At 36.5% G+C, this 19,645-nt stretch overlaps 1 protein-coding gene across 15 annotated transcripts in view; it reads right to left on the bottom strand.

The window, feature by feature from the left end:
* The window catches only part of DMD (dystrophin), a 2,248,405-nt gene that overhangs the window by 1,471,752 nt on the left and 757,008 nt on the right, over positions 1-19,645 (bottom strand). The gene's annotated exons all lie outside the window — the stretch shown is intronic.

A 19,645-nucleotide genomic window follows, 5' to 3' on the forward strand; every position in this document is an offset into this window, starting at 1 on the left:
CTTATTATTTTGTAAGCAATATGCCTTTAACTTGTCTGTAGATGATTTTATTCAGTCTTTCATCTTTAAGTGAAAAACAAAGCTATTTACATAAAATTTGAAACAGTTATTACATCATTTGAAATGTGTCTATAGGAAGTGTAACACAGAAAAACAAACACATAGAGATTTCCAATGAAAACATGTAAAATGTAAAAACATACCCCAAAGGGCTGAAATGTACCTCAAAGCATAAAAATCTCACTAGTAACAAAATTTTACACAAAATGTTTAAAAGACTCATTTCAAGCAATCCTATACTATAATTGCTTAATATCAGGATTGCAGAGGAAGATTCTCTTTTACTTTAATCATACTGATATTTAGTTTTTAAAAAATTATCTGTATCATTTGGAAGTATTTAAATTTTCTCTCTATAAACTACTCAGAAATTTTTAATATCCTATATGAAATAACTGCTATTTTTCATTAGCATATCACTCATGTTTAGGTGGCATACTTTTTCAACATGTGACATGAACCAAATACTGATAATTTTTTAATGAAAATATACTTTGTGATGATGTCTATGCAAAAGGAATACTTTGAGGTAAAACATAGGCGCCTTACTCAACTCCATCATGATGAACTTTAGAACCTAAAATTTCAACTTATTTATGACTTTCCACACAAATATTTTCTCATAGTTACTGGATCTTTAGAGCAATATCTCAAAATATGTTTTTGCTTTGTTTCACATGCAATTGGAGCTACAATCAGTATCTGTAACTATGATTTTTGAAATACATATTCACTATTAGCTTCATTTGAATTTCTACTTTTCTCCATGCTGTATGTTTGAATCAATCCACCTAGAAGAAGGTATGTGATTTAAACAATGCGCATATAACTAGCAACATGAAAATATCTGCCTAGTTCTAGGTAGTTGGGATATATACATTTTTAAAATCTTTAATCTTTCATAATTTCAAAAGAATCCCATGTATGGATAAGTAGTAGATACCAAACATTTTATTACAATATTAAAATGATCATGTATAAATACGTACCTCTGTCATAAGTGAGTTCTCAGCTTTTATTCAGAAGTGTTAATATAATGTTATTGCTTTAAAGATAATGTAACTGAATTTCTGATTTTCATAGTTTTATTATCTATTCAAGTTTTTTGAATTATGTAACTTTAAAACAGAGGACATAGCACTGAAATAGTGATACAAGAAACTCACAGGAATCATGGCAAGTTACAATTACTCCAACCATTTGAACCATGTAATTATTACAAACATGTGAGATTTTTTTTTTCTAAAACACAGTTAAAGATTGTTTAATGAGTTTTCTAATGACCCTGTCAGTATACATCAGGTAAAATGGCATGGAATATATTGGTTCATAGACTGAAGGTATATTTTTTCTCAACTAGAGAAAAATCTTACCCTTTAGTTATAAACCACACCATTTGCCTAATTGGGGATGTAGATAGAAAGGTCCAAACATGAGGTATTTAGTGCAGCCCATCAAGTTCAGTGGAGACAGGAGTCAGAGAGAATGGAACAAATCAAACTCTAGCATCATCTTCATAAATCAAAGAAAATAGACAGAGATGCCTAACTGGATAAAGCCACCTCTTTGTAGGACAAGATGCACAAAGGTATCATCCATTGAAGCAGAATTTTAGGCTTATAATTCCATAGGTATTAAATTATAATTTGTGGGGAGCAAGCCGGACTGGACTGAGTTACTGGAATTAGGACTTGTTCTATGCATCTGCTCTCCCACAATATGGCGCTGGGAGAGAAGTAAACAGCTTCTGCACAGCTGCCTCCAGTTCAACCAATAAACTGTAGGACTTGCTCCTGATTGGAGAGCGGCGTGCTCGGCGTGTGGGCGGCCGAGTTGGGATTGGCAGAGGAGGACTATAAAGGAGGAGAGAGACGGCATGCACCAGGAACATCTAAGGGGAACATCTAAGGGGAACACCTGTGCAGCCCCCGAGAGAGCCGGCCGGCGGTGTGCCGCTCCCCTGCGGAAGTGGGGAATGTGGCAGGGGGAACCGCCCTTCCACGGAGGTGGAAGGGATAGTAGCCAACCCGGGAAGAACCAGCAGCAAACCCGGGGAGGGCCGAGCAGACGAAAGAACAGTGCAGGGTCCTGTGTCGTTCCTCCACGAAGAGGGGGAGCGACAATAATTTATTAATTTTAGAAGGGCATCCTATAAAGAATTCAAATAGTGTCTCTCCTATTCTAGATTAGTTAATATGCTTAAATTTATTAAAATTCTATATATTAATGTGGTACATTTATGTTTTTCACTAAAGTGTTCCAAAAAACTGAGAATTATACATTCTTTGGAGTATATGATCAAACTAATTAAGACAACCGTTTTTCAAGTCATCAAAAATGTCCTGTGTATCCAAATACTGACTGAAAATAATTTTAGTATTTAATTAAAGCAGGGTTATGATTCAGCAGATATTTACGTACAGCTGATACGTTGATTCATTTATCAATCATAAATGTAGCCAAATATTTACTAATTACCTAAGCCTGCCACATATAAACAGAATAAGTATGTTGCAAGCTGAATTCTGTCCCTAAAATTCATGTTGAAACTCTGTATCCCATATACTGTCTCACGATGTGACAATATTGGGAAATCAGGCCTTTAAAACAGGGGATTACACTGCAATGATGCTATCAGAGTAGGCTCTATTCCAATCTGGCCGGTGTCCTTTAAAGGAGGAGAAATCTGGGCCCAGAGACAAAAGGAACATGTACACACAGAAGGGATGCTATGCAAGCATGCTGAGGGAAGGAGGCCATCTGCAAGCCACAGAGAGGCCTGAGGGGAAAGCAACCTTGCCAATACCTTGATCTTGGAATTCAAGCACCCAGCATAGTGAGAACATAAATTTCTGCTGTTTAAAACACCCAGTCTATAATACTTATTTTTAATTTTTTTCTAAAGATTTGTTTATTTATTTGAAAGTCAGAATTACAGAGAAAGGGAGAAGGGGAGGGGTGGAGAGGGGGAGAGAAGGAGAGGGAGAGGGAGAGGAAGAGGGGGGAGAACTGGAAAGGGAGAGAGGGAGTGAGGGAGAGGGGGAGAGAGAGATTTTCCATCTGCTAGTTCACTGCCAAAATTGCCTCAACAGCCATGGCTAGGCCAGGTCAAGGCCTTGAACTCTATCTGAGTATACCACGTAGGTGACAGGTTACCATGCATTTGGGCCATCATCCCGCTGCTTTCCCAGCCACATTAGCAGGGAGCTGGATCAGAAGTGGAGCAGCCGGTACTCAAACCAACACTCATATGGCAAGATGGCATTGCAGGCAGCAGCTTTATCTGCTATGCCACAATGCTGGCCCCAAAACTTTTTTTTTTTTTTTTTTTTTTTACCATAGTCCTAGCAAACTAATACAAAAGACATATATAAGAGAGGCTGATCTTTAAGAAATTTATAGCTAAATCATAAATCTCTCAAAGAAACTCCATTCTTTTAAATAAGTGCTACAATATTAAACAAGAGCATGTATTAAAAATGCTTTCAAGGGGCCAGTGCTGTGGCACAGTAGGAGGCTAAGCTCCTGCCTGCAGCACTGGCATCCAATATGGGTGTCGGTTGTTGTCCCGCCTGCTCTTCTTCCATCCAGCGCTCTGCTGATGGTCTGGGAAAGCAGAAGGTGCCACAAGTGTTGGGGCCCCTGCACTCACATGGGAGATCCAGAAGTTCCTGACTCCTGGCTTCAGATTGGCCCGGCTCTGGCCATTACAGCCATTTGGGGAGTGAACCAGTGGATGGAACACATTTCTGTCTCTTCCTTTTCCTTTCTATAACTCTACCTCTCAAACAAATGACTAAAAAAACCTTTTAAAAGTTTTCCACTGCAAACAAGTTATACTTGAATATTGGTGATAATTTCTGTTTTGTTTGATCATAGTAGTTATATCATATCTTCTAAAACTCTTCAAGGGTCATTTATTTTACTCTGTTCACCCTATAAAGGCAGCTATTGAATCTTTACAAATGGGCATTTAAACTTCAAGAATATTATTTAAAGAGTATCCATCCCAATGCTTACAGGTCTCTTATCCTCAGAAAACTCCTAATGAATTGAATCTAAGTCACTTCTGCTGCAATGTGGGCATAGTGCCTATTACTGGCCTCAGTGTAATTAGATAAGTGAATTAGAAATTGCTTGCTCATACATTGTACATATCTGTCCACAGATCTATTTCTGTAATGACAAATCTTCAAGTATAAATACACAGAATATTGAAATTTATGGATTTATCTGTTTATTGCTTTGAAATATTGGCCTTAATTTGAACTACAGATGATAAAGCAAAGCGATTGGAAGATTATCAGTCAGCTCTACAGTCACCCAAAGGTATTGGTTCCTGTGATTGCCTGAATGGATGTAACCAAATTACTAGGAAGCAAAAGGGATTGGATCCAACTGGACTGATGGGAAGCTGGACAATTTTTTGAAGAATCACTATTGCATTAGAATGAAATAGCTCTTTTCTAGAACAAAAGTGTTCCCATTTAAACACAGGAATGCCTTGAGCTTTTAGAAATTCTGTCTGTTTTTGTAGAGAGAAACACGTACATAAAACAGTGAAATACAATGTCCTATGAAGTAAGAGAAACTAGTTTTTATTTATGTTCTCATTTTGTCTTAGCAATAAGAAAAGCTAAATTTCACTTAGCTTGCTCTAACCCATTTCCATGAACAAACTCACAGCTCCATTATCATCCATGCTCAGAGCCGCAATGGGGAGGGATTTTTCCATCGGCTTTAATGCACATCTCATACTGTTATCCAAGCCAAGGAGATTTCTCATCTGAATTCCTTTATTTGGTTGAATTGGCTTTTCAAAGCAAAAGTGAAAAATGGCTACCAAAAGAACATTTGCTTAAGGGCAACTGAGGAAAATGTGACAAGCCTGAGAGGTAAAACTTAAATGTAGTGACCTTTGAATTTACAGAAGCCTGTGCTAGCTAGCATGTGAGAGCTCAACTGTGTCTGTCAGAGTTATCATTAAGAGATAAAGTGTCCCGGACATATGTCCACTGAAGAAGAAACAGTTATGTGTCATGGGTCATGTGATGTTACAGTAACTGAGCTTTATACCAAAGGAAGACTGCACACAGCCCATCCCATTTCATTGCAGTCAAAGACCCTGTAAAACATTCTTCTGCTAATCAACTTTGCTTACCTTCTGTCATTGTTTAATAGTCCTTCTGAAAAATGTTTTTTGATTTTTACCTCACTTTATAAGCAACTATGCAATGAGAAATGATAAGCGACTTTATTTTACTAGTGTCAAAAAGGAAACCCTATCAAGAAACAAATCGTTAAAAACAAAGGGAAAAATGAAGGGAGAAATTTGGGAGAACTCAACTGACTCATGTTTAGAGAAGTCTATGATTCTGTTTTCAGTTTTACATGTTTCTAAAAACAGTTACCCATAGCAGCATACTATAAAATGGCATGCCTTTATAGCTTCACTAACATACGGTACTGGGTTAAAAAAAAACATAATTTGATATATTAGGAAACACTTATTGGAGGTTTCTGAGAAAATATCACTCATACCTCTGCTGTGATGAACCTGTGATATCTCCTGACTTAACTCAAGGAAATCACAACTGTCATTTTAAAGTCAACATTTGGAGTTGAGCAAAGTAACACTCGGATGGGTTCAGGTACTTGTCTAAGACAATGCTGTATATTTGGGATTTGACCTCAGATCCATTTGACTACAAATCCGTGCTCTTTCAGGATGCCATGTACTCAGTGCATCATTCTATGTAAAACTCTGCCTTCTAATTCTGCGACATAATCTACAGCAAGATGTACAGGCGCTGAATCCCTTGTGTCTTCTAATTTTTATTTTAGCACTTTGACTAGATTTAATTAAAGATTCTATCTAACCCACTTAACAAGGATTTGAAGCCTAATGTTATAAATTCATCTAAACACATATTTGACATTACAACTCCATAGGAGTTTAATCTTAAGAAAAATCAGAAAATACTTGTACTTCTAGATTCAGATAGTGTGCTCTTTGCCAGGATTTATTTTTAAAAGGTAAATATGACTATATGATTTGTTAATGAAATTCTACCCTGCTGATTATTCTGAAAATGTACTGAGATTTTTAACTTTAAGAAGCATGGTCTGTGCACTGTTTCAGTTGGTTGCATATATTATTTGCTTTTATGAGTTTATAAAGTTCTAATGAATAAATCTGGAAAGGTCCTTTTGTTGTTGCCATTGCCATTATTATTTGCAGGCTATTATTTAATGTTCTGTGGCAGCTTAATAAACTCTGTAGTCTCCAGCTCCCACCAGTCTATTCTACTGGAATAAGAGAAAATAAAGACCAGGAGTCTTAGGGAGCATTCTAGCCTGACAGTGTTCTGTTCAGCTTTCATCATATTCCCAGGCATTCTATGGTAGCTAGAGGTTTTATTGTTCCTTATTGTTTCATGCCTCACAGACTCTCAACTCCTTAGGTAGGCTCCTTACCTTCGAGGTTAATGTCTGGTGACAGAATCTTCATACATGCATTTCAAATAGTACATGAAAGTCTCAGAGCTGAATATTGCGCTGTAGTTATAAATACAGGTTTTTTTTTTTTTTTTTGGACAGGTAGAGTTATAGACAGTGAGAGTGAGAGTGAGAGTGAGAGAGAGAGAGAGAGAGAGAGAGACAAAGGTCTTCCTTCTGTTGGTTCACCCCCACAAATGGCTGCAATGGCTGGTGCTGCGCCGATGCAAAGCCAGGAGCCAGGTGCTTCTTCCTGGTCTCCCATGCAGGTGCAGGCACCCAAGCACTTGGGCCATCCTCCACTGCCTTCCCGGGCCACAGCAGAGATCTGGACTGGAAGAGGAGCAACCGGGACTAGAACCCAGCGGCCATATGGGATGCCGGCACCACAGGCAGAGGATTAACCAAGTGAGCCACGACGCCAGCCCCAACATACGGTGTTTTTCTTATCCCAATTATTGTCTTACATTATCTTTGCTTTCTTCTTCATTAAAAACCTGCCTGCCCATCATTTATGATAAATTTGAAGGCCCAGAAGACATGAGATTCACATGTAAAGTCTGGTACTCCCACAACTGATTCTAGATATTCAATACTTAGCAGTGGGTAATAACCAAGCTTGGCAATTTTTGAATCTGCTAACCATCACAGGAATTAAAGTATTACACATCACAGGATTTAAAGTACTCACTGCCTGAATTCTCGTCCCAGTTTGAAAACATCTGTTGGTAAACCCTTAGTATTTCTGGATTTTAGTCCTCCCACTAATGAGTATCCAACAAGCCAGGTCACAGTAGGGGACAAATAGTTCAACAGATGTGAAAGTGTTCTGAGAATTGTGATAAATTATTGAGATGTTTAGATTGACAAGGATTTAGAGCTCAATTAATACAAAAACAGCCTTTGCTCCAGATATAATTAATATAGAACATAGCAAAGTGTGAATGTGATCACTGAAATAGTGCAGCAGGACACTAACACTACACAGTTTTCACACTATACCTGTAGTCTATGAGGCTTATATTTTGTACAGGAGTTGATAAACTTTTTCTTTTAGATTTCTAAACGAAGACTATATTCCAATATGGATATTATTTGAAAATATAGGAATGGAAAACAAAAATCCTTCCATACTTCATTCTAACATTTTGCCCTGGAATTTTCCACTAGCTAGAAATCACAAATGCTAACATGTATATATCATAAAAATACATGAAATCAACTAAGTGTAAAATAAGGGGGTTGATGAGGATGGTGGCTAAACATTGAGTCCATACTAAAGAGTTACTTGATTCCTATTCCACTTAATATGTAGAAAACCTAAGGATTTACAGATCATATGCTTTTTCCAGGATATAAATTTTTCATTTTATATCAATTTTCCTCACTGAGAATTAGAAATTATTAAAATACCATGTGGACCAAATATAAATTTTTATGAATATATCTATAATTTGAGATGTAATAGACCAATTCCTAGAAAGATACAAACTACTCAAGTTGGCATGGAAATGGAAAACATAAATGAAATGTAAATTTTATATTTATTAAAATACCAAACATAAAGGCACAGGCAAGTTCCTCAGTCCAGAGTCAGGTACTTGTATGTAGCAAGCAAATTACAAGGTAGGCAAATAAAAGGTCAATCATTTTCCTTAACATATAGGAAAATTAAATGTTAACAAATTTTAGCAGTCATATATAGCAATATATTAAAAGGCATGTCATCCAAGTTTTGCTAATTTCAAGATTAAAGATCATCCTTTTATAACAAAATTAAGCAATATGATTAGACATGTTAATGGAATAAAGGAAAAAAACAACTAGCATGATCATCTCAAGTGATTCTGGAAAAAAAATGTGATGAAATTGCTATACCTAGCAATAATAGAAACCTCTCAGAATACGAGGAAAAAAAGGCATCTACAGAAATCTTATTAGAATATTATACTTAAGATTTATTAAAAGCCTAGATGTAAAATGAGAAGCAAATGTATACAATAATCCCATTGTACTAGAGTGTTTATGCAGTATGATAAAACAAAAATTAATAACTTGATTAACGATTGGACAGGGAGAAATAAAACTATCATTACTCACAAACTTGCATATGTATATCTGAATGATACCATCTCCAATAACAAAATATCAAAAACAGCAATATATCTCAAAAAATATTGAAGATTCCCAAACCTTGAAAGCTATAAAACACTGAGAGAAAATAAAATCCTAAGGAAATGGAAGGCTCTCTCATATTCATGAAAAAAGGCTGATAAATTACTCATGTTAGTTATCTACAAATTGAGCTATAGAGTCAATAAAACCCAGTTAAAATGATAGGAATTTTTTGTTTTGTTTTAAGGTGGGAGTATGACAAACTGACTCTCAGATTTATACAGAAATCAAATGGAAAAATTAACCAATATAATCTTTAAAAAAGGAGAAGTAGAAGTATGAAGTATCAACTGATCAATAATACCAAGACTAACTCAGGGTTCCCCTGAGCTTGACTAAACATTATATAAATTTTCTTTGTGACTATACGTCTCTGACTTCTCTTCAAATTGTTACTTTAGAAAATTTGCAGTTTTAAGTGAATTCTCTGTCCCATCAGGTGAAAATGTTGTACAACCAAAAAATCTTTCTGAATGATGTAAGAGCTATTTCTTTGAAATGTAATCGTCAAAAAGATAGTGCACCTACCTACCAGTCTCTATGGGAGGGTAAAATGCTAAGTTCAATCAATACCAATTAGTAAACACAGATGGTCTAATCACATTGATCACCCAACCCCCTAACATTCTCCAGTACTTTTCCACTAGTTCAACCCAGGGCTTAAAATCTCTCCTGCCTCTTTTTACCTCAATTTGAGTTCAGTCTATCTCCCCTATGGCAATAGTATTGATTCATATTACAGACAGTTTTGAATAAAATCTTCCTTGCCTATTTAGCTGTTTGGTACAACTTTTGTTTTATAATATCAGACATCAAAAATTTATCATAAAGCTATTGTAATTGAAATCATGCTATGTCACAAGGCTAAGTAGAAAAAAGAGCTGATTAGAATTCATAAAGTAATGCAAAAAAAAGTATTTAGGTATTTGATTTATTATGTCAAAGGCAGCACAACACAACATTAAGAAAAGAATGGGTTTTGTGATAAATAATTGAAATGGTTTGGATATCAGTTTGGGTGTCTTCCAGGGACCCAATGTGTTAAAGATTCGGCTCCAAAATCTTTTAAGATTTATTTTATTTGAAATGCAGAGTGATACAGAGAGACACATTCCATCTGCTGGTTCACTTCCCAAAATGGCCATAACAGCAGGGTCTGGTCCAGGGCAAAGCCAGAAGCCAGGAACTCCATCCTGCTCTCTCACATGGGTGGCAGGGGTCCATGTATTTGGGCCACTTACTGCTTCTTTTTCAGTTGTATTAGCAGGAAACTGGATCATGAATGAAGTAACTGGAAGTTGAATCAGCACCCCCGTATGTGGCTTAACTCACTGTTCCACACCAATGCCTCCTGGGTCATCATCTAATTATGATTTTCAGAAATGGAGCCTTCAGGAAATGATAAAATTATTTAAGCGTTTGAGTTGAGTGTCTATGATTGGATAATGGTGACTTTATAAGGAGGGACATAGACATAAGTGTGTCCCTCATGGTATGTGATGCTGTGCCCTGGATTGGGACTCTGCCAGAAGAAAAGCCTTTACCAGACTATGAACAAATGTGCCTGCTCAACCTTGAACTGTGAACCTCTAAATCCAGAAGCCAAAATAAACCCATTTCCTTTATAAGTAGCTTGTCTCAGGCATTTTGTTTTAGTAACAAAAAAGATGATTAATATATACATGTAGAAGTATACTTACCCAACAGTTGAGAAATTCCAATCCTTTATAGATATTTTTATTATGAACATGCATGATTTTATTATATTCCACTATAAAATCACACATGTTCATAATAAAAGATATCTAAAATTTATGCTCATAGTGGCATTATTTGTGTTTTTCCTATGAAACAACTCAAATTTTCTGAACAGAACATAAAGTTAAATTGTGGTATTTTATACAAAGTAATAATATCCATCAATGAAAATAAAACTAATACTATATATGCAATACAGATGAATCTCATAGAGTTTAAAATACAGTAACAAAACTGTATACTACACAGATACATTTATATTACATTCAAAACACAGCACATTTATCCTGAGGTATTATAAATCAGGATGGAGGTTACTGATGGAGGTGTAAAGAGTTTATACCTGTGATAGGGCTTGAAAAGAGCTTCTTAGTTACTGGTAATATTACTATCTGTGTTTGGAACTCCAGGTGTATTCAGGCAAAGTTTGCAAATTATATTTATGAAATCAGTACTTTTCTTGGTATCCAACATAATTATTTTTAATTTAGATTTTCCAGAGATAAAAAGTTACACAATTCTCTTGAGAAAGTATTAGAATTAAGACCTGCAGTCATAAAGAATGTTATTGTTCTAACATTTCTCTCGTAATTTTACATATTTTATATTTTATCTCTATCTTTGAAGAAATTTGGCAAACTGAACATGCGAGACTTTACTGCTCAATACATAAGTCATAAAGCCAAGACTAAGACCACTTCTAGAAATCTATACATGGTATTCTTTCAATTCTACCTAATAACCTGTTAATTAAATTAGCACAAGTCAGATGTCAATGGAATTCTTCAAAAATCTAGCAAGTATTATACACTTAAAACATGTTAGATTTGGATGTTCAATTTTCATTAGAGATATTTAAAGTTAAGAGGATACCAAAAAATGGAAATATCTTCCATGCTCATGGATTGGAAGAATCAATATCATCAAAATGTCCATTCTCCCAAAAGCAATTTATACATTCAATGCAATACCAATCAAGATACCAAAGACCTGCTTCTCAGATCTGGAAAAAATGATGCTGAAATTCATATGGAGACACAGGAGACCTCGAATAGCTAAAGCAATCTTGTACAACAAAAACAAAGCCAGAGGCATCACAATACCAGATTTCAGGACATACTACAGGGCAGTTGCAATCAAAACAGCATGGTACTGGTACAGAAACAGATGGATAGACCAGTGGAACAGCATAGAAACACCAGAAATCAATCCAAACATCTACAGCCAACTTATAATTGATCAAGGATCCAAAATCAATCCCTGGAGTAAGGACAGTCTATTCAATAAATGGTGCTGGGAAAATTGGATTTCCACAAGCAGAAGCATGAAGCACGACGCCTACTTTTCACCTTACACAAAAATTCACTCAACATGGATTAAAGACGTAAATCTATGACCCGACACCATCACATTATTAGATAACATTGGAGAAACTCTGCAAGATATAGGCACCGGCAAAACCTCTTGGAAAAGACCCCAGAAGCACAGGCAGTCAAAGCCAAAATTAACATTTGGGATTGCATCAAATTGAGAAGCTTCTGTACTTCAAAAGAAACAGGAAAGTGAAGAGGCAACCAACAGAATGGGAAAAAATATTTGCAAACTATGCAACAGATAAAGGGTTGATAACCAGAATCTACAAATAAATCAAGAAACTCCACAGCATCAAAACAAACAACCTACTTAAGAGATGGGCCAAGGACCTCAATAGACATTTTTCAAAAGAGGAAATCCAAAGGGCCAACAGGCACATGAAAAAATGTTCAAGATCACTAGCAATCAGGGAAATGCAAATCAAAACCACAATGAGGTTTCACCTCACCCCGGTTAGAATGGCTCACATTCAGAAACCTACCAACAACAGATGCTGGCCAGGATGTGGGGAAAAAGGGACACTAACCCACTGTTGGTGGGAATGCAAACTGGTCAAACCACTATGGATGTCAGTCTGGAGATTCCTCAGAAACCTGAAGATAACCCTACCATACAACCCAGCCATCCCACTCCTTGGAATTTACCCAAAGGAAATTAAACTGGCAAACAAAAGTTGTCTGCACATTAATGTTTACTGCAGCTCAATTCACAATAGCTAAGACCTGGAACCAACCCAAATGCCCATCAACAGTAGACTGGATAAAGTAGTTATGGGACATGTACTCTATAGAATACTATACAGCAGTCAAAAACAATGAAACCCGGTCATTTGCAACAAGATGGAGGAATCTGGAAAACATCTTGCTGAGTGAAATAAGCCAGTCTCAAAGGGACAAATATCATATGGTCTCCCTGATCAGCGACAACTAACTGAGCACCAAAGGGGAAACCTGTTGAAGTGAAATGGACACTATGAGAAACAGTGACTTGATCAGCTCTTGTCCTGACTGTTGATATACAATGTAATACTTTATCCATTTTAGTATTTTTTTTAATTCTAGTACTATTGGTTGAACTCTGTAATTAACACACAATTATTCTTAGGTGTTTAAATTTTAACTGAAAAATGATCCCTGTTAAATTATAAGAGTGGCAATAAGAGAGGGAGGAGATGTACAATTTGGGAAATGCTCAATCGGACTTGCCCCAAATGGTGGAGTTAGAAATGTGCCAGCGGATTCCAATACAATCCCATCAAGGTGGCAGGTACCAATGCCATCTCACTAGTCCAAGTGATCAACTTCAGTTCACAATTGATCACACTGATAGGTCTAAGAGTCAAAGGGATCACACAAACAAGACTAGTGTCTGCTAATACTAATTGATTGAATCAAAAAGGGAGAGAATGATCCAACATGGGAAGCGGGATACACAACAGACTCATAGAATGGCAGATGTCCTAAATAGGACTCTGGCCTCAGAATCAGCCCTTAAGGCATTCAGATCTGGCTGAAGAGCCCATGACAATATTTTAGGCATGGAAACCCAAGACACCCTGGAAAAAAAAAAAGAAGACCTAAATGAAAGATCTCTGTGAGTGAGATCCAGTGGAAAGAACGGGGCCATCAAAGAAGGAGGTACCTTTCTCTGAAGGGAGAACTTCCACTTTGACTATGACCCTGTCGGAATGAGATCGAAGTCGGCGAACCCAAAAGGCCTCCATAGCCTTGGCTACTCATGACTAGAGCCTAGGGAGATTGCTGACGCCATAAACAAGAGTGTCAAATTGTTAAGTCAACAACAGGAGTCACTGTGTACTTACTTCTCATGTGGGATCTGTCCTTAATGTGTTGTCCAATGTGAAGTAATGCTATAACTAGTACTGAAACTGTATTTTACACTTTGTGTTTCTGTGTGGGTGCAAACTGATGAAATCTTTACTTAATATATATTAAATCGATCTTCTGTATAAAGAGAATTGAAAATGAATCTTGATGTGAATGGAATGGGAGATGGGAGGGGTGTGAGTGCGAGGGAAATTATGGGAGGGGAAAGCCAATGTAATCCATAAACTGTACTTGGGAAATTTATATTTACTAAATAAAAAAAAGAAAAAGATATTGAAATTTATTTAGATTTTATAAAATTTGCAGAGAAAAAATAGATGCAAATATCTAATCTATGTGATACAAAATTTTCAAACACCTTAATTAAACACAATTTTATATTTAAATTTAAGTAAGTTAAATTTTTTAAAAGATTTATTTTCTATTTATTTGTAAGTTAGATTTAGACAGAGAGAGAGAACTTGCATCCACAGGTTTATTCCCGAAATGGCCACAACAGCTTGGGCTGGGACAGGTCTATACCAGGAGCCAGGAACTTCATCCAGGTCTCCCAAGTAGGTTCATGAGACTAAGGACTTGGGCAATCTGATACTGCTTTCTCATCCTCATTAGTAGGAAGCTGGGTCTGACATGGAACAGTCAGGAATCAAAACGGGAGCCCATATGGGATGCCAGTGCTACAGGTGGCAACATAATCCACTGCACCAAATCTGCAGTCCCCAAATAAGTTAAATTTGAAATCCAGTTCCTTACACACATTAGCCAGAAATTTAAGTACTCAAAATAGCCACATGTGCATAGTGGCTTCCCTATTAGAGAGTGTTGCTCTAGAAGAGAGAAATATGCAAATACTTATTTCTACAGCGTCTGGTAGGTGTTAAAATAAATATATAGCACATGTGCATCTTAAGTTTACTTTGTTAGATAGGTTTCCCTTATCCTCTTTTTGCTGGTAAGGAAACCAGAACTAGGAAAAATAACATAATTTTCTCAAGGTCACATAATAATTTTCTCCTGTGAAACTGAGAGATCTGGAGAAACCTCAGGCCAACATATTATATTGATATGGCTACCAGGCCCAGCTATGTCACAAATCAACTACACGAACTTGTATTTAATGTAATTATGCATCAGATTTCCTGTTTTTTTTTTTTTTAATTTAGGAACATTTTATAGAAAATACATAAAATTCGTGCAATGTAATAAGCACATAAAAGTGTTAATAATTATAATTATTGCTTTATGGGCAACATTCATTAACACTTAGCTTTGTGGATTATTTCTATCAAATGCATCTTTCACTGAAGGCTCACCAAATATAAAATTGGAAACTGTGGAGAAATATCAAATATACTTTATCCATAGTCCTCCACATGAAGAGTCTCTATTTACTAATTCTATAGGTTTTAACATTATATAGATTTTCATTCCACATATTATACCCAAGATACGTACTACACTTTGTTACATGACTTACATTAATTCAGTATACAATAGACATTTTAAATAGTCCTCTTGAACTGCCACTTTTAAGTATACCATTGTCTTTTCAAGCAACATTCTTTTTCATTTATTTTAATATGCATAGAATAACAAACCCAGCACATGTCTTCTGTACAGCTGACATATACTGTTCAACATCTTTATATTTTTCCATTTCTTTCAGATTTGTGTTTGTTGACAAGTAACTAAGAATTATGCTTTTCAATCTGAAGTTATCTGCAGAATGAAGCAGAAGTATGCTTTTGCTTGATAAAGTTGGCAGCTTTACCTTTTATTTTCTTACACTCCATCAATATACAATTTGAGATTAGGAGGGACTTTAAAGGTCAAGGAGTTCCAAGATGGAGGAATAACAAGCCAGTCTGAATCACACAGGGCAAAATAAATGTTTAAAAAGGGTGGAAACTACATGCCTGATACAGCCATGGGGAACTGAAGAGGAAAACATAGCAAGAGAGGCAAAGTTGGTCCAGGTCCGTGCTGAAACAGTGAATGAGGAATAAAAAAAAAGGGAGGAGGGAATGGAGGCTTCAACCCAGAGAGGATAAAACCAGCCCCAGTGGACCAGGTAGGGGGAGAGGGAATCCCGTGGTTTCATGGAACTGCCATAGCATTGAGAGGGAGTGCTTGGTGAATGGCTTCTGACGTTACATGCAGGGAAAGAATAAATGAACAGATAGGGAGGTGGTGCACCTCCCCCTCACCAGCACCTTGCAGTGATCGGCAGCCACTGAAAGAAGCCATTCTGCTCCTCTGTGTTTTCTCTTTTTTCCTCTAATGTTGGATTTTTTCTTTTTTCTTTTTTTTTTCTCTAATTTTAGATGCAAAATTTTGGTGGTGGCTCCCGTCTCTCGTGTACACACCCAGCAATAGCAGCATTCAATTCACCATCCACCAAAACAGCAAGGAACCCAGTAATCCAGAAGACTATCTTCCCCTACCATGAAAGCAGTGAGGCAAGGGGAAGCCACATGTATGGAAAGCTCATGCCCACCCACCACCATTGAGAGGTGAGCTGGGCCCCAATAGGCGAAGCTCCGTGCACACACACAAACCTATAGCATCTCACAACAGGAGGATCCATGCTCACAGGAAACTCGCCACAGAACAAAGGTGCAGTTCATTAAACAGTCCTATCTAGTGCTGAAAACAACAGGGACTAATACCAGGGCATCCCACAGCTGTGAGAAGGGCTAGTCACACCAACAGAGGTGAACACTCTCCTTTACAGACACCCAGAGGAGAGCTACAAAGCACCACAGGGGCCTTACTTTGGATACTTGCTCCACCCTGGAATACTGAACAGAGCAACCAGGCCACACCCATCACAGGTCTCCAGGTACTCACTGAAAGTACAGATGTCCCACAAGCCACACAAATGCCAAAAATAAAAGAAGAAACTTAAATAAGAATAAGGAAGACATTTTGAGCTCCCCAAAGGAACCCTAGAACATTTCATTAGAATATGAAGATGGAGAGATTGAATATATGCCAGAAACAGGATTCAGAAAATTAATCAGACTACTTAGAAGCAACCAAAAAAAAAATTCAAGAACTAAATGAAAATTTTTCCCACGAAATTGAGATATTAAAGAGAAAACAGAATGAAATACTAGAAATGAAAAACTCTATAGATCAAATTAAAAATGTAGTAGAAAATCTTAGCAACAGAGTGGTGAGAAAAATCCATAAGCTGTACTTTGGAAATTTATATTCATTAAATAAAAGTTAAAAAAAAGAAAGAATATCAGAACTAGAAGACAAATTTCAGGAAATTTTAGTCAGACCAAAAAAAAAAAAAGAATTTAGAAAACTAAAAAAAAACAATATTGGAGAGCTATAAGATACTATCAAATGACTCAACATATTGGTGCTAGGAGTTTCTGAAGGAGTGGAGACAAAGCATTAGAAGGCCTTTTTAATGAAATAACAGAAAACTTCCCTATTTTTGAGACAGAAAGAGAAATCCAAGTACAAGAAGCACATAGAAATCTCAATAGGCATGACCAAAAAAGATCTTCATCAAGTAAAACTCTCCACACTAAAACGTAAAGCTAAGATTCTAAAATGTCATGAGAGAAATGAAAGATTATTTTCAGAGGATCTCCAATTAGACTCACAGTGGACTTCTCATCAGAAATCCTACAAGCTGGAAGAGAATGGTGAGATACACTACACTTGATCTTAGCCAAAAGTCTGAGAAATGGTATTTCAAGTCTGAAAAGAAAAAATTGTTAACCCCAGAGTACTATACCCTGGAAAGCTCTGATTTATGAATGAAAGTGAAATAAAGATATTCTGTAACAAACAGAAATTGAAAGAATTTGTAACCACCCACACAGCCCTACAAAAGATGCTCAAGCATGTGGAGCACACAGAAACAAAAATATCACTAAGAAAGGTGAAGACAGAAAATTGCCCAGTAAAAAATACAAAGGTAACCCAAAGTAAAAAATAGGATTATTAACAGGAATATGGTAGGGTAAAGTCATTACTTAACAATAGTTATGGTGAATGTAAATGGTCTCTACTCTCCAATTAAAAGATACAGATTGACTGAATGGATTAAAAAAGAAAATCCATCTATTTGCTACCTGCAAGAAACACATCTCACCAATAAAGACGCACATAGACTGAAAGTGAAAGGATGGAAAAAAGATAATCCATGCTAACAGAAACAAAGAGCTAGTGTAGCCATCCTAATATCAGACAAAATACACTCTAATACAAGAACTATTTAAAAGACAAGGGAACTACGTATGGTTATGGGATCAATTCAACAGGAAGATGTGACAATCATATATGTATATGCACCTAATTATAGGGCACCTGGTTATTAAAAGAAATGTTAAGGGATTTAAAGGGAGACACAGACTCAGATACAATAGTAATGGGGGACTTGAATATCTGACTTTCAGCAATGGACAAGTCAACCAGACAGAAAATCAGCAAGGAAACAGACTTATCTGACACTATAGACTAAATAGACATAACAGCTATAGACAGAGCTCTCTACACTACAGCCAAACAATACACATTTTTCTCACCAGTTCATGGAATTTTCACTAGGATTGACCACATGCTAGGCCATAAAGTAGGTCTCAACAAATTCAAAAAAATCAAAATTATACCATGCATATTCTCTAACAACAATGAAGTTAGTAATTAACAACTCAGGAATCACCAGAATGTGTGAAAACCCATGGAGAATGAAAAACATGCTCCTGAGGGGCCAGCACTATAGCATAGTGGGTTAAAGCCCCAGCCTGCAGCACCAGCATCCCATATGGGCCCCAATTCAAGTGCAGCTGCTATTCTTCCATTCCAGCTCTTTGCTATGGCCTGGAAAAGCAGTAGGGGATGGCCCAACTCCTAGGGACCCTGCACCCGCATGGGAGATCCGGAAAAGGCTTCTGGCTCCTGGCTTCAAATAGGTGCAGCTCCAGCTATTGTGGTCAATTCAGGGAGTGAACCAGTAGATGGAAGACTCCACTCTCTCTCTCTGCCTCTCCTTCTCTATGTAACTCTGACTTTCAAATAAATAAAGTAATTATATAAAAAAAGAAAAACATGTTCCTGAATGAATAGTGGGTCATCGAAAAAATCAAAAGAGAAATAAAAAAAAAATTCTTGAAACAAATGAAGATCTTAATACAGTATATCAAAACTTGTGGGAAATAGCAAAAGCATTGTTAGTAAAGTTTTAGCAACTGGAGCCTACATCAAGAAATTAGAAAGGCACCAAATAAATGAGCTATCAGTGCATCTCATGGACCTAGAAAAACAGCAAACAAAACCCAAAGCTAGTTGGAGAAAAGAAATAATTAAAATTAGAAAAGAAATTAACAAAATCAAAACCAATAAAATACAAAAGATCAGTAAAACAAAAAGATACTTTTTCAAAAAAATAAAGAGAATTGACACACTACTGGCCCACTAACTAAAAAAGGAGGGAGGAGGTCCAAATTAATAAAATCAGAGATGAAAAAGGAAATATAACAACAGACACTGCAAAAATAAAAAGATTCCTCAGAAATTACTATAAAGAGCTGTATGCCTACAAAACAGAAAACCTAGATGAAATGGATAGAGTACTGGGCACACAGGGATTGAGTCATACCTAAATTGAGTCATGAAGACATCAAAAACCCAAACAGACCAATAAGGAGTCAGAACTTCATTCAATAATAAGGACCCTCTCAACAAAGAAAAGCCCAGGACCAGATGGCTTCACTGCTGAATTCTACAAAATTTTAAAGAAAGTTGAACAAATTCTAATTCTTCTCAAGCTATTCAAAACAATTCAAAGGGAGAGAGTCCTCCCAAATTCTTTCTATGAAAATGGCATCAACTTAATTGCTAAACCTGAAAAAGATAAAACAGAGAAAAAGAACTATAGACCAATCTCTCTGATGAACATAGATGCAAAA

This window comes from Oryctolagus cuniculus, chromosome X (assembly GCF_964237555.1).
Source record: "Oryctolagus cuniculus chromosome X, mOryCun1.1, whole genome shotgun sequence".
Lineage (NCBI taxonomy): Eukaryota > Metazoa > Chordata > Mammalia > Lagomorpha > Leporidae > Oryctolagus > Oryctolagus cuniculus.